This window comes from Phalacrocorax carbo, chromosome 3 (assembly GCF_963921805.1).
Source record: "Phalacrocorax carbo chromosome 3, bPhaCar2.1, whole genome shotgun sequence".
NCBI lineage: Eukaryota > Metazoa > Chordata > Aves > Suliformes > Phalacrocoracidae > Phalacrocorax > Phalacrocorax carbo.
The window spans coordinates 21,698,351-21,723,803 of NC_087515.1; positions in this window are offsets into that span (position 1 = coordinate 21,698,351).

Consider the following 25,453-nt stretch of genomic DNA (forward strand, 5'->3'; position numbering starts at 1 on the left):
TATAAAGGTCATAAATCTACAAACTTGTGTAGGTTTGGTGCAGATCACAAGTAGGTGCATCAGTTTTGGCACAGCAGCAATGCTATGCGGTAATTTACAGAGACAAATCAGAAAATGAATACACATTTCCACTTGCAGCTTCACGTGTGAATTCTGTTCTGTTTAATCTGCTGCAAACCTCTTCCTTTTTTCCCCACTTTTTTCAACTTTGCATTTAGCCAGACTAAATTAGAGCACTGCTCCTCATGTTTTTGAAGCACCTTTGCTTACTTTAGGAGGTATGGAGAGGAATGCTTTGAAAAATATGTTGTTGTTGTTATTATTATTATATGAGTCTCTTTTAGGTAAAGGTAACTGTAGCACTCTAGTTGTTCTGTGTTTTGAAATATTCTATCAAAACCACCATTTGCTCTTTAACCCAAGTTACCAAACATGCTGAAAATGAAAGAACTCATTCATGGCTGTGGTCCTGCCAAGCCATGGACATGTGTGGTTCCCAGGACCTTATTTACGAATTAGTTCCACCTTCCCAGACTTGTAAGAGATTCAAGAATATGAAATTTTCAGAAAGGATAAAAAGAATCACTTATTTGCTTGCCCTGTGAAAAACTGTTTAGCAAGATCACTGTGAGGTGTTTTGCATGTTGCATGCAGACTGAAAAGGAGCTTATTTACCCCTAAAGTGAAATATGTTGCAAAACTGGAAAATATATCACTCTGCTGCCCTGAAGTCAAAGGCCTTGGCAAGTCCGCTGACTTGCTTAAGAAAAAGTACAAGGCAGGATTTGGTCTTGAGTAGCCCAGTTCCTCATGCCTACCCCAATTAATACATGCATTATTTTACCATAAAAAACTTCTTTAAACATTATCTTTTGAACTGCTAATCTTGTTCCTTTTTTAAATACCTTTAAGTGAAGCACAAGGGAAGAAGTCAGATAAGACATGGGTGAAGCTGGTATTTAAGTGATATGAAATTATCTGTTATTTGTTCTGTTGTGCATAAGGGTGTATAGGGGTAACGAGCCTGTACCTTGATATGTGGTTGTACTGGTAGATGCCAAGGCAAGGCTGAGAAGACAATGACTAGGCTGGTTACTGCTGGCGTATGGCACTAATGGATAGACTCTGGATTTCCTCTCACCTGGTATTTCCCCTCTGGTTTTGCTTAGCTTTATAGCTGTGTTAACATGCTCCTTCCTATTGCAAAAGTCCTGATAGGAGCCTGGAGGCAGGAGTTACCCTCAACTGGCAGTATGAAACTCCTCTGGTTGTCTCCACAGTGCCCAGTCTCTCCCCCTACCTTCCCTGTGTTGCCATCTTGACATCAGGTAGACCGCTTAGTCAGGCTGAGCAGCAGGTACCAGTTCTGCTGCATCTTCCAGCAGGAGCAGAAATCATCTAGCAACCCTCTGTGGAAGCTTTTGTCCTGCCTCCATACTGATACAGCACAAGGCTGCCTACCATCACAGTGAGGGCTGGAAATCTTGTCAGGCGAAGCGTGGAAGAATGGCGGTGAAAGGCAAAGGGCACTAGTCAGCGCAAGCTGTCTCTGTCCTTGAGGCAGAAAAAGAAATGTTCTTGCTGCCTCACTTCATGAGAGGGTTCATCTAAATTCTGGAAAATAAGCGACAAATTGGATGTTTTAGTCTGTGCATTGAAACCAGGGGTGGGGTTGGGAAGGTTTAGGCAAGCATCCAGGATGTGGAGAGTGTCATGTTCTTCCAAGCAAATGACGAACAGGGACAGTGTGGGAATTGGTAGCACTCACCTACACGTGCCATCCCAGCCCTCTATGTAAAATTAGGACAGAAATTTGTGTATCTGAAGGAAATGAAGAAACTGCTGTGTAAGAAATGAAATGCTGCCCTCCACCAGCTGCTTGAAACCTCTATTTATGTGGACTTCACCCAGAGGAAGGTTTCCAGGACAAAGTGACTTATGGACAAGGTTGTTTGGGAAGACCTTGATCTGCAGTAGGAAGTGCCTTGTGGAGGGAACTGTGTGAGGGTTACAACTGTTATGGTCTCCATTTCTCTAGAAGGTTGTGATGCCTGGGCAAGTGAATGCAGGTGGAATCAGCATTGAATGTGTTGGGTAGAATAGATTTTTATCTGGATGCTGATTTTTTAAAATTAATTTTTTTCCTCAAGGATTTATCTGTCTTTTCCTGAAGACTGTAAGGAAGTCTTGTATGTCGCACCTATCACAACAGCCCAAAAGCTGTTGCACAATTTTATTCTACAAGTGTTGGCTCATTGCTGTCAACTTCAACACAGACGTCCAGCAGGCTTGGATGCTGTGGGTATTGTAGCATGTTGGTCTGCAGGGGAACAGAAGACCACTTTGATCTGCGGGGCGGTGAGGGGAGAGAGGGCCCTGAGCATGAATGTGGAGGGCATGGGGAGCCCCATATGGTGACAGGGATTGTGGGTCCTGCACAGGCTGCCTGTTTTTGTGGACACAATGCAGTAGCTCGTACTCCAACATGGACATATCCCCTGGAGGAAGCTATTTAACAGCAAATTGGCCTGGTAATTTTTAGTGATGACCTTGTATTAATTACAAGTTGCTATATTAGTAAATGCGTTCTGAAGGCCAGCTGTTGTGTTGGTATTAACTCCCAGACTCAAAATCAACTGCTTGTTTACTAAGCCCCAGAGCAATTAAAACTTTTTTCCCTTTTTATTGTTTTTATTAGGTTCAGCACAGCCAGGCGATGAACCCTTTTCCCCTTTCCCTTTTCACTGTGTCATCCTGCCTAGCTGCTTGAATAGGCCGTGTTTGGTAGACTTCTCCTTGCTAAGTCCTGGGCGTTTGCTTGCCTTACTGTGAGATGTTGGCATCCCCATCCTGAACCAGCACTCTGAGAGGTGTTGTACAAAGAGAAAACTTGCAGTCCTTCCACTAAGGGTCTTGGTTTTAGCGAGGCCTTGGTGGTCACCCAGAAACTCTTTGGAAATGGAAAATACTGTTTTGGAATGACAATAGTCATGTTGGGAACAGGTCATAGTGGGAATGGGTCTCCCATTACACAGTGTGGGACTGGAGACTGGGAAGGGAAGACTTAAGTTTGGTTTGGGCAGACTGGCGGTTGTTGCACCACCTGATATATGCCCAGGATCACAAAATGGCCCAGAAAAGACTCAAAAAGCCACTTGCGATATGTTGTCACTGCAGCAGCTGGTGGCTGCTGTACCTATTGGGGACAGCGTGTCCCTTTTGCTCAGACAGTGATGCAGTACAGAGCTGTTCCCTGCAAGTCTATGCCCTCTGCCCTGGGGGGAGTGGGTCCCAGTGTGGGTGGCAGCGCTGTGTCCCCAACAGATGGCACAGTTTCAGAGCTGAGTAAACTTTTGGTACCTAGTGCTCTTTAAGGTTGTAGTGCTTACGGGCAGCAAGGATGGGCTGGGCAGCGAGCGGGGCAGGGGCTGTGCGTAGGGCTGGGATGCTGCCCTTCCTTGCTGGTGTTGCAGTGGTCAGCTGTGCTCTGGGGTCTTCTGGTATCTCTGGATGCAGCTACTGCTGGGAAAGGCTGACTCCTGCTTAGGGAGGGTCATGTACCTGTTTCACTAGTGCTTGCACAAGAGCATGGGTGGAGCTCTCAGAAGTAGTAGTTTACACAGATGTTTGCGTATTTTGTATAGGAGTGAAGATTAGAACTAAATCAGCCAAAGTATGCAAAATATTACGTTTATACATTGTCCCCCGCTGTAAATCTCAAAATGCACAGAAAAATTAAAGACAAGGCTTTCTGTGCCTATTTCATAGACAAAGCGCTTGCATCTTATGTGCCTGAAACTTCTCTCTTTCTTTCCTTACCTATCAGTCTCATCCATCAGAAAGTGATTTGTATTAAAGACATTGAATGTGTTGGGTAGAATAGATTTTTATCTGGATGCTGATTTTTTTAAAATTAATTTTTTTTCCTCAAGGATTTCTCTGTCTTTTCCTGAAGACTATAAGGAAGTCTTGTATGTCCCACCTATCACAAGTTTCTCATCACCAGTGAAAGCTGCAAAGCAAACGTACTTCTGTGCAGTTCTTCTGCCCTATGTGTTCTGAGTACGTCTGTACACAGTTATGTGCTGTAGCTTCCCCTTGCCCCCAGCCCAGCTCCCCTGCTGTGGGGCTGCCTGCTGAGGTGCATGTGCAGGCACCATGTGGGGTGATGGTGGCAAGTCCCGCTTTTGTGTTCCCCTCGCAGGGAGGGCTCCCATTCAAGTGTGATGCAGCTGGAAAACTGAGCATACACCCTTGCCATCTTCCCTTCAGTGGTCAGGCTAGTGTTTTCAGACAAATAATAAAAAAGTGAATAATAAAAAAGAGACTTAAAAAAAGAGAATAATAAAAAGAGAATAATAAAAAAGTGAGAATAAAAAACCAAGCCTCATCATCTGAGCAGGGGCACGTTGATATTGTGGCATGTATTGTGCACATAATATTAAGTGCATTTGCTTTTTATCTGTGCCAGTCTGCAGTAAAGCCTTGGGTATGACTATGTGGGTCGCATGTTGCTTACTGTCCCTGTGTGCTCTTGGTGTAAACCCCTATTCCTGTCTTAACTATGAATGATACTGGCTATACGTGTGCTGCACAGCCCTTTTTGTAGGAGGTGCTTCCCTTCCTGTGGGAGCATTACCTTCAACCAGAGATGGTTTGGTGTGGTGTGTTGTTGGTTTCTTTTTTTTTTTTTTTTTTTTTCTCTCCAGCAGTAGTTTTACCTAAGTTGCATCTGACTCTTTGTACCAGTATATACCCAATCAACAGCATTCTTCTATAAGGCTTGTGGTCAGTTAACTGTAGCTGCTTCACTGAAGAGTTTTAGGTGTGTTTTAAAATCCATAGGCCCATCAGCATTTGTGAAGTCTTGCCATATGCATGACTCAAAGGCAGATGCTCCCCGGCCATGTTCCTGCTGGATGTCACACTCATGCTGTTGGCTGATGTTTGAGTGGAGTAGTGTTGTCTGGGGGTGGTTACTGCTTTCTGTCAAGACGATTTTGTGGGCTTGATGAAAGGATGACATGTGTATACTTAATCAGTGATAAATGTGTTGCTGTACAGATTTAGAAGTAATTTACTTCTGTGTGTCAGAAATGGTCAAAGTAGACCAAACGCAGACAGTGAGTAGGGGGAGGGGTGTGACAGTCCCTCAAGAAGAGTGGTGAGAATTTAGGGTTAGTACTCCCCTATTTTGTCTGTTAATTAAGTTGAAAGGTGGAGCTTTGTACTTAAATGAAAATGTATGGCTCTTGGTGAAGGTGGGCAATTGAATATGATCTGAGGAGATGGTATTTTAGCAGTACGAGAGGAAAGTTTTGCAGGCAGTGTTGCAACGGGGAGGGAGATATTCCCAGAGTCAGAAGTCTAAAACATGCATCTTCCACTGCCCTTTATGATAGCCTGCCATGTTTGTGCAGAGTTGGTGTAGCCCTAGATCCAGGTGTAAAGGAGCAGATGCAAATACTTTTCTAGGTACATTTGTGTTGGCTGGAGAGGTTACAGCTCCTAGCCACCATCCCCAATGCTTTGGGAGGGGGTGGGGTTTTTCGTTAGGTTTTTTTAGTAAGTTTTACTACTGGGGTCCTCAAAGAAAAGAAACCGATATCGAGTTAATTATGTAAAAATTATTCTCTGTAATTTAAGCAAGGAAACTTCTCCCAAGCAGATTATATATATATACACACACACTGATGTGTTAATACAAAACCATATATTAAATATATAGTATAAAAATATCATTTAAATAAAACCCCCCACCCCCACCCTGGTCTTAAGGGTGGATAACTTGTTAAAGCTTAAAAAGGTCTGCTGACGCCTCAGGAACTTTGCTGGAAACTCGCAGCCTCCCCCACTGCTTTCTGCCTACCAGCTCTGTAGTGAGCAGTCCTGGTATCACAGGCAAGCTTTGGGCTCAGCTGAGGCACCGCAGAAAGAGCAAGTACTGACTTAGTGTCTGACCTGTCCTTGATATAAGCGATTCCAACTCAGGCAAAATCACAGCTTTACCCATTTTTTAAAAGAAAGTACAGAGAAATGAATCCTGAGAGCATTTTGAAAGGGCTTATTTTTCTCTTCATTAGCTTCTTATGATAAATATTTTCTAATCAGCATGATGGTCCTGAGAAAAAATAATTAAGAAATGCCAGGGAGTGATACTAATGGGGCTGTGTCTATAACCTCTCTGTATATGCAGCATATGTGCACTTTCAATGGCACATTTCCTTCTTGGGGGGTAGGATGACTACATTGCTATTGTAGCAAAATAATCTTCTTGTCACTAGAGGCCATTGCAGAAGTTTATGCTTTTGCTTTTTCTCAGAGCAGCTAAAATAATTCATGTCAGCACTACAGCGTATCACCTTGTTATAGTGCATATCTGCAGGGCCAGAGCAAGGTTATTCCACTGCCCCAGGCAGGTATACAATTGTTGCCTAGATAAGAAAGGGCACCACCGGTGTTGCTGCTGGCAGTCTGAACTGCTCCTCTGCCATGGCTTGCTGCCCTCTAGTAGAGGTGGCAAGAAGGTGGCATGTAGCCATATTCTAGCTGCTTCCAGCAGTTTGAATAAAGATGCTAATCTATGACCCGCAACAGCGGAAGGTGCGTATGCTCCCCTTTCTGCTGTGTCTGCTACCAAGTAGCTATGTTGGGTGGCAGGGTGGTGTAGGTATGTGGAGGTAGTGAATCCTACCAGGGCAGGTAAAGTTGACTCTGAATTGGAGTAGTGGAAGCAAGGTCTTGTTCTTTGCTTTGCTTCTGCAACAGGGGTGATAAACTCAGAGGGTAAAGTGAATAGATGGGTGTTGTAGCACCTCTGAATTGGATGACTTGCCTATGTACTCTTTCCCTCACCTGACATAATCCCTACAGCAGGGGTTTTGCTGCCTTAGAACTGTGCTTTCTATTTGCTAGAACTGGCCATGCTAATGTATAACGGGTAACAGAACTCAACCCCAGTAAGGCTATTGCTACATCTCATCCGCATGTCTGCCACTGGCTTAGATGTGCCTATGACAAGGGACCACGGTAGCCTGCTTGGAAAAGAGATTAACATGGGGAAAGCAAAGAGAAGGACGAGTTATACTAGATGGGTAGATCCAATGTGTGGACTGAAATTGTGCTGTGCCAGTGTTCTGTAAGCCTAGGGTATTGTCAAAGCCCATTACCTGTTGACGTTAGTTGTTACTGTGAATGTTCAGCAGTTTTGCAAAGCACATCATAGTGTCAAATTGTTCACCCAGGAAATCAGGATATGCTTTTAATGACTGTGCAGGATAGTTCAGTTTCATTTCTGTGAATTTAATTTGTTCTGTTTTATTTAGTTGATTGAACTACCAGAGAAGAGGCAAAGGCAGGTTTCATTTCGTTACTTCAGAGCTGGTAGATCCCTTTGAAGAAAAAGTCTATAGCAATTATGATAGGCTGAGGAAAGAGATTATACATTTTTGTTAGCCACATTTTCAGAAAGAGCTAAGCTGTTATAGTTGAAGTTTTCTCTTAGAAACAGAAATACCAAGCAAAGGCAGACACCTGGTACCGAGTATTTCTGCCTAAACAATAAGAATTTGGCCAAGTTGTTAATTGGTAGAGTTTTATGATGCCAAGCCTCGAATGACCTTAATTACAAGCCATACTGTCTGTAAAGTGTGTGAAGTGTTTGTGTGACCAGGTGACATATAAATACATATTCATGTCCCTCTTTATTTTAATAGTAGTTTGTGCTTCCAAAAGCATTCACCCTTGAGGCCACCTGAAGGCAGAATGATTTCACTTGTGACTCTGCACAAGTAGGTATCAAAACACTAAGGTTTTAACTGTAATAATAGGTTTCCTCCTACTGAATGTGAACAAACTTCCTCTGGTGTAATCCACGTACCAATACAATAGCATACTGGGACCATAAAAACCCTACAATCAGGTGGATTTCCACAGCATAAGCATTGCACTAGCACTGTCACTAGTAGCCCTGTGTCGCTCCCTGTAAGACTTGTCCTAACTGGTATCCTCGTAACATGTACTGCTGTGAGTCTTGCTGCTGTTCCGCATTGCTGAACGAGCCCAGGTCAGAAGCTGCTGTGTTTGAAATCTATGCTCAGTCATCTCCCACCCACTGGGTAACCCTCTCCCTGGACTGTACTCACGTCACCTCTCAGCCACTGTAGGGCTGCTGGCGAAATCACAGAGGATGTACACCTGTGTATAACAGAATGTAACTGTGCACCGTCGTTATGAGAATCCTCTTTAGTTTTATCCAAGAATGATTTGTGTTCAGCTTGCATAGAAATTTAATTTTGCTTGGCAAAAAGTATTGTAGAAAGCAGTAAGGCGAGAGCCATAAGTGTTTTTCAATCTCGTATTATATAAATGAAGATTTAAGGGAGTTGTAAAACAGGGAAAATATTTCTACTGGGTGCTGGCTTGTGATGCACAAATGTTTTGGTGTGGCGCTATCACCAGGTTGAGGGTTAGGGTTGACTTCTGACTGTAGCAGTTGGTATTGCTAATTTTATCAATTCAGAAATCATGAAGCTGTATTATAAAACTTGGTAGTTTGACATGGGTGTGTCATTGTCTGGCCTGTTTGTACCTTTGGAGTTTTCTGGGTTTTTTACCTGGAAGCCTTAAATAGATTAATATATTAATGTTGTCTATATCTTAAATGGAAGCTGAGATTATCAAACAATAACAAAAATACAGAAGCTGGGACTTGAAAAGAAGTACTGGCTTCAGGCCCACTTTAAAGCAAACAAAACAACCTCCCACCCCCCAAAACAATAAACAACCCAAACAAAAAATACCAAACAACCAAACCAAACCCTGGCCAATGTATTGGGCTGGATGCTGGTGTACCCAGCTTTAGAGAAGGTCATTGAAAACTAGAACATTTGTCAGGTAATACTTATGCATGTAGATTTTAACGAAAGGCAGTTGCAGTTAATTTCCTTTTAAAATGACAGTTTATTTACTGACTTAACTCTTTTTTTAATCCAAAATTTCTGCCGAATTTATTAGAGCAGCACTGTTTAGACTCCCCTCGCTGTAAATTTAACACGTGCTAAATACTTACAGAACAGGGTGTTGTTTCAAAGCTGGTATTGTTTCACAGTTAGATGAAGTGACTTCAAACCGAAACCATGAGTGACTGAACCATGCTTAACATTTTTAGCTGAGCAGTAAATGCTTTTTTCCTTTTTCTTTTTTTTTTTCTAATTTAGCACAGACTTCCATGTTTGACACTTAACATGGAAACTAGGGGTTGAGCATATAACACACCAGATTTCTTAATCTCCCCACCTCCAAGTTGGAGTTCATGGGTGTTACAATGAGGAAAGCTTGCAGTGATTCTGTGCAAGCTTTCCTGTTGTATGGACTTCATTTTTTAGAGATATTAATCAATTATTGCAAATGTTATTAGTTCTGATTCTACTTAAGCGATCTAGAGAAATTTAGTATTGTTCTTAAATTTACACAGCTCCAGGCAATGTTAAGAGATTTTAGGATCTTATAAATGGTGGTGAATGTCGTTACTGGAAAAGCAAGCTATGCCTAAAAGTTTATTCCCAGTCGCCCATTCTTAGGAGCCCAGCTCATGTTTGCTAGTGGATATAGCTGGAGCAGCTGAAGCTGTTATCCCTCCCAATGGGCTGTGTCTCTGTCATTGAGATTGCTGTGCTCGGGTACACTGACTGAATGAGATGTGCCTCTGATCCTCAACTTATATCCATGCATGTTAACTTCTACTGAATTTTGCAGTACTTTGTGAGGTCAATTTTCCACTTCTCAAAACTGATTGGGGAAAATGGGAAGCAGAATGTAAACTAAAATACTCTGGATCCTTAAAACAACATGAATAAGGATATGAATTGTAAACTTTTACCCTGATTATTACCTCCGATTCTTGCAATTGGCATGGAGATCGAGGAAATCTAGTTTAGAGCTACTAGGACTTTTTATGGAATAATATTTTATTTATCCTCATTGAAGGATTGCGCTTTTGAAGAACAACTCTAAACTTCAATTCCCATCACTCCACAATGTCTCCTACAGATAAAATGTAGTCATGAGATTTTTGTGAGGATTTTTTAAATCTTATTTCCCACAGTCAAGGTGACAACAGGGGAAACTGAGCAGATGTTGTCAAGGAAAGTGCCATCAAAACAATTTTGACAGCCTTGTTTTAATGAGGATCACATTGATACTGACAAAAGTAAAATTGGAACATTAGCATAGTTCCTTGAAGAGTTCACAAAATCATTGAAACTAAATGGCGTGACAAAGTATAAGTGACAATTAGGCTTTGCATCAAAAGTGCTTGCTGTTTGGTAGGTCAAATGACTGCCACGCTTCCTAATGCCATGTAAAATGTAACAGTGGTATATCTGTAACGCAGAGACCTTTGGCCAATTCACTGTTGACGTCTGAATCGTTTTTTCCTCCTGCTTCTCAGACTGAATTTAGAATGTGGGACCCATGATATACAAAAGTCTTTATTTTAGAGATAATTGCCCTCTTGACGCTCATCAAAGGTTTAGTGTCCAATGGTGAATGCCTCAAGTGAACAGGCTTTTTTTTTTTGGCAAGTTTAAAAAAAAAAGAGGGGAAAAAAGAAAAACAGAAAAACCTCCTTGTGTCATGGAACTTTGTATCTTTCATTAGTTGTTTTAAAACAACTCAGACTAAGATTATGTGTTCAGTTGTAATTAATGGGTCTTCCTGACTTGAAATCTGATCAAATTTGCACATACTGTAAAATACACAACTGAAAAGCAGCTTGTGATCTAGCATTTCATGTGTTTTTACATTTTTGGTAAGTTTTGGGGGTTTTTTACAACCACATTTTTGAAAAAATTTTAATAAAAACACATGTTTCTTGTCTGTTGCTGTATGATGTCCTTGGATTATAATAGAAGGAGCAGTGATAGAGTTGCATAAAATAGACTGACATCCCAGATTTATACAAAACAAAAACCGAGTGAGGCTTTCCTGCACCACCATTTTTTTTGGATCTGGAATTTGTCACCAGGACAACTTCACTCATAGGTCTAATGTAGTTAAATATTTTTACTGCCACTGGCATAGATGTGCAGTTTGCAAGCAGTTGCAGCATTTTATTACAGATGCTTTACTGGTGCTTAATGTGGTATTTGCAGATTTAATGTACGGGTTGATTTTCTCATCCAACAATTGGTATTTAAGTAAAGTGAGTTATTTAGGAATTCCCCTGGACTGAAGATAGTACCTGCACCTAGCTTTCACCATTGTAAATCTTGACTTGTCTTGAGGCACCTTTTGCCAGGGTCACTTTGGTGTGATCTCCCCATTAGTTGTTGAGTGTACAGAGTATGATGAGGTTGGAGGTTGAGGGGTGGCTTTGCTGTGCCTCACTCTTCATTGGTGTTGCTATTATTTTAATTAGCCTGCTGCCCATTCACCAAGGAAAAATGATAATCATAGGCTGCAGCTCTTGCTGCAAGCTTACATCACCTGATTTGTGGCTTGAAAAAAAGAATGAAAAAGAACAAAGCACAGCTGCAGAGATGGAGGGCCATTACTGGAAGAAGGCCAGTTGAGACCTGGACCCCATTCCTCCCTGATGGTGCATGTAGGCAGCCTGGCAGGTTGGCCATGGTCCTCCAGGAGGGAGCAACCACTGGGAAAAGTCCACTCTTCTGCAGCAGCCAGCCACTTCTTGTCCTCCTCCCCTGTGCGCTGTGCAGCCCCACTGTTGGGAATGCAAGCATGGGATGCTCTGAGAGCCACTGTGACTCAGCCTGTGGTGAGTAGAGGCCAGAAGTGCTGCTGCTGCTGCTAGCGGGTATGACTTCATTCATGTGTCAGAGCTGGTCTTGAACTCCTGACAGAGAGGGCCCCGGGAACCTATGAAAGCAGCAATAATGTCCTGTGCTTGCAGACTGGAGTCAGGGGAGTGCCAGGGCTGCCAAGTTTACTGCTTTTTCTTGCTGTCAGGTGTTTTTCTTAAGATGATCTCCTGGAAACCTGGAAAAAAATTACCTTTTGATTAAAAACAATGACTTTGGAGAAGTTGGAAATGTGAGCCCTAAACCTCTACAAGACAAACAGAAGAAAATCACCGTATCTTATTTTTTAAATCTTAAGATTTTTTTTTTAAGTCCTTCCCAAAATAGCTTGCTAATGACTTTTGAATGGTAACCCTGGGCCCTTCTGAAAATACTCTTTTCTGGAAGTCAGACTTCAGCTGACATGGTGACTAATTGCACAGTGTCAGACGGGGTAGAGCTATTTAGAAGCCCAGAAAATCATCTAGGTGTCTTTCATCCTGTATCTTTGCTCTTCTTACACATGCACGCACAAAATCCAGTCCTTGGTGAATGGCTGATGCTTGGGCTTTGCTGGAGTTTTGAATGCTGCTTTGTTTTTTGGCTCCAATTTTGAACAACTTGCCTGTACCATAACAGTCTAAAGGGTGTTTGCCAACTCATCTTTAAAGCATAAACCCAGGTAGTATTTTGGTTTCAGGATTAATATTTTACACTACCTATCCTTGTTCTGGTAGTCAAAGCTGAAATATTTGTTGACCTAAATGATTTATTTTATAGGGGCTGCTTTTTCATTAATAATCTAATTGAATTATTGTTTGTCTGGGGTGGAAAGAGACTATGCTGTGCTCTTTCTGTATTATCCGCTGTACTGAAGTGAAATGGTGTGTGTGCTTCTGCTAAAGAACAAAACATAGCTAGACAGCTCACCCAGGACTATCCTTCCTGCCAAAACACAAGGATTTTGTACAAATATGCCACCCTTTTTCCTTCCATCAGTAGCCAAAATCAGCTATGCCAAAGAAAGGTCCTTATTTTTTTTCTTGCAACCCACACACCATGGAAGTTGCAGTCATATTTTCCACTAACCACAGAGCTGTGAGTGATGGCACGTGTTTTTTAAATAAAACTGGGAGGAGAACTGATGTAATGCTCTCTGGGATATGTTTTTCTTTTTTCTTCTTTTTCTTTCCACATCTCCCTCTTTTTCTCTCTCCCCCTGCCCCCCCCCAATCTGTTAGCTGCTTATTGGATTTTTGTTGTTGTTGTTTTGTTTAAAAAGTATTTTTTTCCTTGCTGCAAACCACAGTAAGGGAACTGTTGAAAAGGGCAGCTCTGGCACCTTGAGCTCAAGTATGGATGGATTTCTTTAAAGTGGTACAATGTACCAGCTTGTATAATTTTAATAGGGTTATTTTTCTTTCTTCTCTGGAGGATATAAGTGAATGTAAATGATACTCCAATACAGCACATGAGCAATATGTGTCTTTTTCTAGTGATATGTTGAACTGTAACTGTCTGTCTGCAGCGAGATCACAAAATGGTTTAAAAAAAATGTATTTCAATTTTAGCTTAACAAACTGCAGAGAGGCTCGTTCTGGAATGACAAGTGAAACCTGTTATTCCTCTGCTACTTTTTCTACTGCTGCTTTCAATGATTAAAATAGTTCAGCTCCTGCTTATAATGGCCTGTTTGGGAACATTTAGATCGAGTTTTTATAAACTTTCATGGGGAATTGCTTGGAATGGCTCAATTTTTAATTATTTTTTCCCAAGGGAATAATTCGAAGTAAACTTCTGTACCTATTAAGGTTTGACTTCAGCTTAAAAAAAAAATTCAGCCAGACTGCTTTGTCTCTGGGTATGCATCTCACTTGAAGACCTGCTCCTGTTATACCAGTACAGTGTCTCTGCTCTGCAGCCCCCCGGGGAGGCTCCAAGGGATGGGTCTCAGTCACGTATTGAGCAGACTTAATAATTGGTATTCCTTGAATCTGAGATGTATTATACAGTTATGTGACAGGCCCCACGTCAGCTGGTATCTTTGCATGCCATTGGCAAATGGGAGGTATCTCCAGTTAACTTATAAGGATTGAAGGGTTAAACTGGTGCCACTTAGACCTCAAGGTTAAGTCTGAACCCTGAAGGTTAGGGTAGCTCAGGTTACCTTATACTTGCTGTAGGCGAAGAGCACACAGGCAGACTGCCTCAATGGATGATCTGGCAGCATAAATCATTAGCTGGAAGCACCTGGTTTGTGTCTATGCCCCCAGCCACTCCTGACAATGGCACTTAAATTCATGGTCTCATTTTCAAAATAACCTAAGGATACAGAGCCATCTCAGTTTGAGCTGATCTAACTCGGAGCTGACATGACTCTTCCCCAGTCACTCCTTCCTGCCCTGCTTTTGTGCCAGGACCACATATGAAGCTGATTTAGCTCACTAAGCCAGCTGAAAGCTGTCTGCTTTTTTTTATTTTGAGAATTACCTTTCTGCTCATGATGATGCTTGATGCAGCTCTATGTATGGTCAGGAACATGCCAGCCGTGGAAGGAGTGGGAGCGCATAGGAGTGTAAGTCAATTTGAGATGTGGTTGCACAGCGGTTTAATCCAGCCTAAATCGTGTCAGACAGTCAATGTAAATAAACGTTTACTGCAGGGGAGGAGGAGAGAGATTTGCTTTGCTTAAGCTCCTATAAGCAAGAGACAGCTGAGGGATTGCAGAGCAGGATCATTGATTCACAGGTCTCTGCTGCAACATATGAAAAATACTCCAAGGAGCCATCAGAACTGAAGGTTCTGTGCCGTGAAAAGTAACAGAACTCTCTTGGGTGGTGCTGAAATGTGTTTTTGACAGCAGATTAAGTGAGACCATGCAGGAAAAGAAAATGCTGAATAAGCAAGGTTAATAAAGTTTTGATATAACAACTGTGGTGCCCATGTGTTTTTTTTCCCTACCTCTCCAGAAGCTTGCCCCAAGAAACAACAGCATTACTAGGCACAGGTCCTTATCCTCATGGCCTAAGATCAGCAGGTATAGCAATTAAGATTAGGAGGTTATTTAATGTTAACCCATTAGAATAACTGTTTTGTTTAAAACTTCTCTACTTTTCTGCAGTGGGGAAAAATCCAGAATTATGTGGGTGCCTTTTTTTGTAAAAGCTTTGCTTAGAAAAGAAAAAAAAATGCAAATCTTTTTGGGCTTTGGTCTCTGTTACTAATTGTTTTAAGTTTGGGGTTTGTTTGGGGGCTTTTTTGCCTTTATGCTGGGAAGTTCTGCTATTGATAATAGACTAGGATTAGATCTTTTCCAGTAGCTGTGTTGTGTTAATATTGAAATTCTACAAGAGAAAAGCAGACCTATTCTTCCTGACTGCTCATAAGCACGCTCTATTCCTCCTGTGTAGATTTTAGATTCTTTCTTAGGAAGACACAAACTCATCTGAAAATATGTATATTTATTAATCAGAGAAGTAGGAGGACCTAATTTCAGAAGAACATCTTTGCTGCTTTTAGGGAAAGCAAGTGACATTCAGCCCAAAGGAGCTGCCAGGAAAGCAAGTGGGTTTTGCAGACTTTTAATAATCCTTAACGCTTTGTTTGTCAAAGTCAACATCACTGACTGCGTGCAGAGCAAAAGCCTAGGAGAAAATGCTGCACGGGGAATGTGGCAGAAGATTGGTAGGAGCTTGTGCACAGGAACTCCTCAGAGCTGACAGTTATACACCATGTTTTGATAAGAGCAGAAGTGTGGCTGTAAAATATAAAACTGAGACCAAAGCACTGCCATATTAGTACAGCTCAAACCCCAGCACTTTAGGACTGTTAACAGTACTTTGCCCTGCTCAGTGTGCACTTTAAATGTTAGACCTGACAGTAGGCTTGCAGGTTAGTGTAATATTCCTGCAGTGTAATTGCTATTTGTAATAAGTTATGACTATTTACTGGAGGGAGGAGGAGGGGAGCAGACAAAGAGGCAGTCACTTCATTCTGCTACAGTCAGTGACCAAACTGGAATAAAATCCAGGTGCCCCTGAATCTAGTTCTTCCACTTCCAGTTTTTCCACTAAGCTGTATTTAGCATTACTGTGATGTTATATTTTTATAACTGCATCTCCTTGAGTGGCAAAGATGGAAGCCACAGGGATATTTCTCTCACCAGAACGGAACACTTCTTACTCCTCTGTCCTGCTTCCAAGAAGAATAGTAATAAGTTTGACATTGCTGTTAGATGGGCTTGTGACTTGATAAATAAATGAACAATAATCACAACATTCTTTTTATATGAGCCAGAAAGGCTCACTTTTTTTCTCTTGTGACACTGAATAAAAGATTTTGAGAATAATAAACCAGAAGCCTTGCTTACTTTGTTTTAATATAGCTGAAGATCAGTTTGGAGCCCTGGGTACGGGTGGGTGTTTTGTTTTGGGGTTGTGTTTTGGTATTTTTTTGGGGGTAGTGGGGGTGGTGTGGGAGGTGTGTGTCTGTTCTGGCTGCCGCCGCCGCCCCCCCTCCCTGGAGATAGCATATGCGTTCCAACAGCCTCAAGACCTGCAGGATGCATAGATTATGCTCTGGTTTATCTTCCCCAGGGCAAATTGCAGCAAACTACTCACTGGGACAGTGCAAAGTTATAGCTTTAATGCACATGTGCAAACAGTGGGGTCACAGTCTGGTATTCAAAACATATAAGCTTTGGGTGTGCTGATGACTTCATGAGCCTCCCTCTTAAATCAGCCAAGATATACTAGAAAGAAAAATAAATATATGCAAGCAGATAATTTTGAGCTAGGAGCGAAGGTGATTTGCAGCATTAAAAATCGTACGTATTTGTTCCTAAGTGCAAGCTACTTAGTGTTAGATAGATTGGTTTAGTGACCACGATAAGCATTAATGTATTTCCTGTAGAAAAGCATGTTGCATGCAATAAATATTTTTTTTGCTGTACTGAAACAGGTTAGTTAACAAATGCTTTCTGTCTATGGAAAATACTTATACTCACAGGCAGATAGAGGACTTAACCATCATCTTGACAAGATGAATCCCAAGCTCTATTTCTTGCAAAATAATCTTTTATAGCCTTGGTAACCTTTGGTTTAGCTAAGCATGTACAGAGAGAAAAAAGAAAACTTTTTTTGTAATCCTGTCAATAAGAACTCATTGTCCGGTTGCTTATTACGCCTGGCTTTGTGTGATGACCTCTAGCCCTTGCTTGTCTTAACGAGAAAAAGTAAAAAATGTATGTGTATATGAATGAGAAGCAAAAGTCTTGCTGCAGACCGAATCCAAATAAAGAAAGAGACATATGAGGTCAGGTTCTGGACAGGCTGTCATATATAAATGCTGTCCTCGGGGCCTGATTCTGATCTCATTCCTCTGTAACTTCAGACGAACTCCAATAAAGCTGGTAGTGGCTGCTGTGAACTGCCATGAGGTCAGGCTTAATTACCATGATATTATAAACAAATATTGTAATGCTCCTGCAGCTTTCAGAAAGTGTCCTCATATTTTAGTGGTGGCATTGTTGTAGCTGGGGTGGTTTAAGATGCAAGGGCTAATCTACACAAAAAAGAAATTCCATTTCACCATTTGCAATTTAATGGAGTACAAAGAGGCAGGGAAAACACTCTACATAAATACAGATGTCTCCACTTCTGAAGCTTTTCTGTGTTCCTACTACTTAAACGGGGATCAAGAATCATATTGTTCTGTGGGCTTGCTCTTTGTTTACAATAACCTCTTTGAAACTCGATGTTGAAATGGGTTTCCTGGATTGGTTATTGAATTCTACAGGCTGAGACTCCACTGTGAGCACTGGGAATCTTTGGCTTTTTCCTTAAAAATAGCCCAGGTTTTAAGATTTGAAAAGCAGCTGTATTTTGCCACTGTACGGACTTTGTGGAGAGGGCTTGTTTCTCTGCTTCTCTAAATTTCAAGTATCATGTTTGTACCAGAGCAAAAAAGCCTCAGTAAAACTCTTCTCTGCTCTAACAGCAGACTTTTACCCACCTTTTGCACAGCCATAAATGACCAAAGCATGGGGATGAGCAAATTGAGCCCAATAATTTTATGGATTCCTGAGCTAGTGGCAATGAAATATTATAGAGTTAATGCAAATTGTCAAGGATGACAGTTTAACCTCTTTAACATATACACAGAGACCATCTTGTTCTTCCTCAAACTATGCCACATAAGTCAACCTCGGCCAGGCACTGCACAACGTCACATACCTCATGCTGGCTTTCGCTGGCTGTCTATGCAAAACCTCTACTTCCCCTCAGAGTGTGTTTAAACAGACCAACTCTTTTGCCAAACTCTTCTGCTTATGGTGAGGTGAATGCAACCCCGAGCATCTGCCAAGGGAAATGGAGTAAATAGGTCCAATTTTAACATTACCAAATTTGATGCTGTTCTTGATCCATTGTACAGGGGGACGGCAGGCATTTCCATGTGCACAGTGTGTCATACACAGCTTCCTGTGCTTGCTGAACATGAGAGGAGATGGCTTAATGACAGACTTCTAGCCTTTGCTCCAAATGTTGTGGTTTTCTTTTTTTGTTGTTGTTTCGTTTTAGCCAGACCCCTGAAGTAATTAGCGCACCCTGTGGGTTTTTTGTGTGGTTTCTATCTGAATACCCGTGAAGGAGTTAATTAGCTTGTTTGCAGTATCTCATTAATTCATTTTCAGCTGCAAACTTAATTGCTCCTTTATTACTGATGCGTAAAATAGCTTTAGGCTCCCAATTAAAATGGACTTTGATGGATGTATAAGAGCAGAGCTTTCAGCTTGTTGAATGGGCAGTGGAATCGCCATTCTACATCCCATTGTGGGCCAGGGACCTTCATGGCAATGCTTCTTGGGGACAAATTCCTTCCAGTGACAGACCTGGTCTCCGAGCTGTTGACTTCCCCAATGGGAGGCAAGGCGAGTGGGAGCTAGTGCCTGTAAACCTCCGTGGGTAGGTGAAGCTCAAAAAAAAAAAAGGATGGAACCACTAAAAAAAGACCTTGTGACTGAGGCAGCTGAGATGTACAGAAACAGTAGTTCCCTCTGTTATGAAATGGCAACTCAACTAAAGTTAAGTTCCCAGTGATGAAGGTCTGGATTTCTCCCTAGGGCATCTTGAGTTGTAGTGGAGGGCAGAAGCTGTTTTCTGGTGTTTGGGGGGCATATCTAGCATTTGTTCTTGAAATAACTTTTCTTCCTCCTAGTATATACGAATGGGTACATGCACATCAGTTTGCTTTTCTGGGCTTTAATTTCTTCTAGGACAGTAATATGTCCTTTCCAATATATTTTGAGATTGCTAGATGTCAAGCATTATAGAAGAACTAAAATATTGATGTTATAAAGAGAAATAGCCATGTTAACTGGAAATAAGAAAAAGAAGAAAGTTGCAAATCCGTATCCTTTTTTTCCCCCCCTTCTTTATGATTCAACATGAAGAATACACGATTTATGTTCCTAGTGGTGACTGGCTTGGATCCAATGACCTTTGCAAAAAAATCCATTGCTAGCATGGAAAATGTAGTAAAACAATGTAAGCCTGCTTATTGTCGGCATATATATATTTCTTAACACAATGGGGTCCTGAGACTAGCTGAAGCCTCTGTATTCTTGTGCAAGAAATGGTCCCACATGGGAGCTATTGTGATGCTCCCTCTGCTGTCTCCCAGTCTGCCTCCAAATTTTCCTTAGAAGACCTCGCTTGGGCCTTGATTTACAAACAAGAAAATAAACAAATGAGGCATGGTAATATCAAGGGTGAGTACAGCCCAAAGTGGGGAGACGATGTCTTCACTTCAAATGAACAAGAACCAAAATTGTCAAGAAAAAAAAGACATCTACCTTAAGATAAGGCAATTACAGGTAGCAGGGGGAAGAGTAAAGTCAGGCACTAAAGACTTATGTTCCATACCTTTCATTGTAAATCTACTTAAAAGCTATTTGAAATGGTTTGAGTACATTTTCATGAGAAGCACACACTCTCAGTCAGTGGTTTCTATTCTAGAAGAAGATCTAGAACTCAGTAAACTAAATTCCACAACGTTTTTAATACTGTAACAGCTTATTAGCTTTGCTCATAAAATCTGAACGCTTTCTGACTTTTACTTAATTATGGGTTTGGGAAGAATTTCTGTTCCCTGGAATAGTGAAGGGGTAAAATTCTGTTTACTTTAGAAATATTTTTTTTTTCTTCTCTCAAATCAGAGGGTCACAAGATGACCAGAGTCTATGGCACAAAAACTATGAAACAAGTTGATGATGGAACACAGATTTAAACCAAATTAAAAAAAAATGCTGATGAGATTGTGGCAGTAGTCTGCTAACAATTTGCTCTGGAATTCTCTATGAAAATTTCAATTATTGTGCAACATATGAGATCTAGTTATGACTATGCTTTTTCTAAATGGCCAAAAAGGGGGGGGGGGGGGGGGCCAGAGGCAGCTTCCTTAGAAGATACAATGGCACCTTGCCTACAACCCTGTTTTAGCTGAATGTGTTTAAAACACATGCATAATAAACGTGCTTAGAAAGTCTGCTGATCTAAGCTTTGCTTTGTTACCAACTTTAACTCTAGCACAGGCTGACTGGAGTTACTGGAGTTCATTATTGGTATTACAGTCCAGCATGACAATTGCTTTTCATCCTCAGTAGTAACTTGTCTTGCTGTTTCAGGTAGTGTCCGCTTTGACAGAAAAGGGGAGAATGTGCCTTGGAATGGAGGCAGGCAATGGTTATGATCTGCGGTGGGGAGCCCAAATGGTAAAGCTAAGCTTTCAATTTTTATAAAATGGGAACTGAAGCAACAAGACACGAGGAGGAGAAGGTGGAGGAGTTGAAATACAGCTCATATGGGTGCAGGTGGGCAAAGGGTGCACCAGAGACCATGTACAGCTCTGGGTAAGCCTGGCTCGTGCCTGTGGCTTCTCGCTTTTTCTGGGTCCTCATGGCGATGAAGCTTCCCTGAACTTGCAGATTGTTATTCTGGGTGTTGCTGAAAGGAACTGGCAAGAACTGCTTTACCCTAATTCTGGCAACTCTCTCTAGCCTAGTGCCTAGGCACAGACTCTTAGTGAAATGTCTTTCTGGGTGATGGCCCTATTTGTGGTGCCTTTGCTCCTGTTTCACTGGCTTATATGAGGGAATCTCATGTAAAGTATCTTTCCATGAGGAAGATTTCTTCTAACTTGATCTACAGAGGAATTAGGCACTGGTACCCAGACCTGTGTGAGCCAGGCTGGTCTGTGGCTGTGGTGATGGACAGATGTAACCATGTAGACTTTTGAAAGTGCTTTTCAAGAGTCTGGAGGATAAAGATAGCTGTGAGGTTGCCAACCAAAATCTAACCCAACTGCCCTTGCCAGCCTGGACTCTGCTCTTTCTCAACCAAGGTTCATGGTTATTGGAGCAACAAAGCTGATTTTTTTTTTAAAGTTGTCACGGTTTCTGTTTAACTAGTACTGGGGCTTCTGTGGGTTGTGTGTGTTGAGGCCTTAATCAAATATCTTTGAGGTCTAATTATTTTCATAGAGGATGTGCATTAAGCTCAGTTTCTTCTGCTGTGTGAGTCCCACTGTGTTCAGGGAAAGTGACTTTTCTCACAGTTCCTGCCTGCTTTTTAGTGGAAACATCACTTCTGTCTCCGTATTCCTGGGCAGGTGCCTCTCTCTCATGCTGATGTATCCTTGCTACCTTCTTTCTGTGCTTGTGGTATATTTTGCTGCTTATCTTTTACATGCCTGCAGCTCCAAGCGATTATTCCCAAACCCTCCATAAACCCTCTGAGATGCCACAGCACAGCTCTGCTGACACTCCAGCCCTGCACGTGACCTCTGTTTTGGGCAGTGACTTCTCTACTTTTGGTAGAGAAGCACTCTACTCATAAAGTAGCTTCAATACTTCTTTGCTTTTGTTTCTTAAATAAAAATAACCACCCAAAAAAACCCTGCCCCTGAACAGGAGATGCTTGTTGTACCCATCAGCTTAGCAGTCATACCCAGCAACCACTTCACAAAAGGGGCTCTGGGGAAGTCCAATAGAAAGAGCGGGCCAGGCTATGGTGAAATTAAACAATATAATTTATGGTGCGTTGGATGTAAGTTAGCATCATATAGTCTTCTTTTAAAGCTTTTATGTATGCTAGACTTGAATATCACCATTACTTAAATTCACACATGGGCGTAGTCTCCATGTAACTTACCTTCATACTTGCCTAAGACATCTGCAACTTCTTCCAATTTATGTGAATTTGGTACAAGATCTGAGGACTTCCAAGAGGCTAGTGGGCAATTAAACTGAGAAAGATCTGGCCTAAGTTTCACTGCAGACAATGATAATCTGACCATGGGCTTCAATAAGCATAGGGCTCATCCCTTCAAAGAAAAAGACAGTAAAGAGGCAGAAAGACAATGCAGTAAAACACATCTGAAGGGAGGTGTTTGTCATGGCAAAAATGTCAAGTGATATTTTTAGTTTCAGAAGGAACAAAGGGGAAAGCTTGCAATGTTTTATTTGTTAGGAAAGTTGTTGATTGCCTTGTGAAAGAATTTTCTCTCACTTTTATGGTAATATAATTTAATTCCTTTTAAAGGATGGTGTACCTTTCTAATCTGGAGACACGGGGACGTATTCTTGTTTGGTATGAATGGGTGTAGCTTTGTACAGAAGCAGCACACTTATGGCAGATGAAAATCTGTCTCTTTGTGTCTTCTAGGGGAAAATTTCAACAACTGTATTTCAAAAAGCCACTTTTTTTTTGTATCGTGGGAGCCCCAGGCTGAATACCACTGGTAAACCAGTATAAAAGTTTCCTAATTGCTACTCTGATAGAAGGCATTTGGCTTATATACTGCACTAGAGAATGGGGTTTTCACCACAGTGTGGTGAAGTTATTCAGTATGGTTTCTGTAACAGTATGACAGGGCTTATATTCCGAACAGCTTCAGGAAAACTTAAGGATAGTTTTCCCTCTGTCTTACAATATTATGACTTCCATGTTACTACTAAACAGTCTAAAACCTGGTAATAGATGTACGTAGCATTAGCATCAGATCTGGTAGGTGTGAAAACCATCACAGTTATCACATCACAGAGTTGTGAACACCCCTGTATTTGCTTTGCACCTTACTGCTATAGTAAAGAGGAGGAAAGCGGCCGTTTGCAAAGCCGAGCTCTCTGTGTCTTGGCCAAATCCTTTATAGACGGGCCAATTTCCTTCCCAAATGTTTGATCATTGTGGTGTTGCTGATGTTCCAAAGACAGCCTGGCAAATGGCTTCTTTTTGCTGGCAGGAAGGGCCATCTTTTGGAAATTTAACTCTGAGTTCACTTATTCCTGGGGAAATGAGAGACAGATTTCAATGAGCAAAAAGCTTCAGACCTTTAATCTTGGTTAGTTATTCCTCATTTTCCCTTCTGAAATCCAGAAAGGTTATTCAGAAAGCAAAGGACTTCAGTGAAATGGGAAATAAGCTATTGTTAGGAAAATATTTTCTAACTAGATAATGGCAATCCAGAAAGTGCTTCTGAACTCAGAAGTATTGGCTACAGTTAAATGAGAGTAGGGATTTTTTTCCTGATAATGAAAATGCTCTTTCTTGTTTTAGATATTTAATTAAATTATGATGGAGAATATTAAATACATGATATTTCGGAAATTCATACTGGTTTTTACTGACTGTCCTGGAGCCTCTCTTGTCTTTCATTAAGTTTGACTCTGACTAAATGTTTCTGATTATTTGGAACTGAAGATTAATTGTTGTACTCAACTTTACCCAAGCATGCAAATGTTTCTGGGAAGCTGACTGTAAACTGGGCCATAAGCAACCAGAGTCCCATAGATTATGTCCCAGGACCAGCTGCTAGGATATTAGAGTATGTTATGCTTTGTTGAGAGATAACACAGTCTGTTTCCTGGATGTGCAAAAGATACCTGGGGAAAAAATTGCTGGTGAGGCACCTCTAGAGAGACGGGGCCAGAGCTAGAAGAAACTCAATTACAATTTTCATAATTGTAATTATGACAACTTCTGTTTGCCTGATGCTAAACTCCTTGGCTCCCCAGGCACTGGGAGCCCTCTGCACATGTGTTTTTGCCCAGGCGTTCCTTGGTCTCAGTGGGGTGAAACAGCCAGGTGCCTGGCAGACATGTGGACCCCCAGCCCCTGTGGTGGGTGGTCCTGCCTGCAACTCTGCATGCAGTGCTTTGGCGGCTGCTGCTTCTAAAACAGAGCTGGAGGGAGAATGCTCCCTTCATGAAACTGCTCGATGTCCACAACACTTGCCCCAATTTTTCATCTAATCTGATTTCTAAGGGAAAAGATTTTGGGTCCTGCTTCTGATCTAGAGCATGCTACTGCAGGATTGCTTGGAAAGGGGACAAAACCCCTTCTCATGTACTTTAGCCGTGAGGTCAGACAGCATGGCTCAGTCTTGCTGTCTTTCCCTGGCCCAGTGAATGCTGTCTTATGCAAGGCACTATGGTTTAATTAGGAAGGAAAGGCATAGAAATCTCTTCTGCCCCTTCAAACAGGCTCCAGTCTGGGCCTGGGGCACATTCCTAGGAGTAGGAGGCAGAGGATTGAAATCTCTAATTGACCTTACATTTCACATTTCTATGTGGTGCTTCAACCACCCCTTTATTTTATGAATTGGAGAAGACATCATTGGTTATGTACTAGCAGAAAAGGTGAAGTCCAGGGCAACTTTTGAAAGAAATGGAGTAGTCAGGTATCTTCAGGGCATGCTTCATTGACATCTAGTGAAATGGCACATGGAAAATGCCCATGTGCCCTCTGCCTTTCCTTGTTATGGAGAGTGCCAACATCAGCCAGAGCTGCCCGCATGCTGTAGCTACAAACTGGAATGCCAAATGCTGTTTCTGCAATGGTCCCAGAGGCATGGTGCTTAACAGTGGTCCTGAAGTCCACTTTAGGGCCAAGCACCTATTTTTTAATATTTAAAAAAAATAATTTAGGCATCCTTTTCCCTCACTGATGGGTGCATTGCTGGCAGCTTTTAAATCTTAATTTCACCCAGTGCTGAGGCTGAATATTTTCCCCTACAGAAAGAGAAGAAACTCTACCCCAAGAAGGTGCTGGCATTTCTGACTCAGGGCTTCTTGCAGATGTTTTTCCCACTCCTCCCACATCAGGGCTTTCCTTGGCAAGCCTGTCTTGAGTTGTGAGTGTCACTTGCTGCTCCTGCACTGCTGCTTGGCCCCGTGCGACGGGTACTCCACACAACCACAACCTCTTCCTCTGGCACACAGTGGTAAAAATATTGCAAAGAGCCAACTGTGGTCTTATTTTTCTTTTTTTTTTTTTCCCCTCCTACCCCCCCCCCCCCCTTTCCTCTGAAGACTGTTTCAAATACCTCTAAGTTGCACAGAAACAATAAATCATGGTGCATGTCTGCAGGCTGGGATCTCTCCGATGTGATGGATTGATGGATTTAACAAGCCTGACATGCATCCCTCAGTATAGGTGGGGCAAAGAGTATGCTAAGAAATGTCATGGGAGAGTGGAAGAAGTTGCAGTCCCAGCTGTTTCTTGCTGATTTTCCTCTGGAGATTGCAGGCTGGTAAAGCTGGAGATGGAATAGGATGAGTGCATGCATCTCAACTGCTTCTGGGCGAGCAGCAGTGA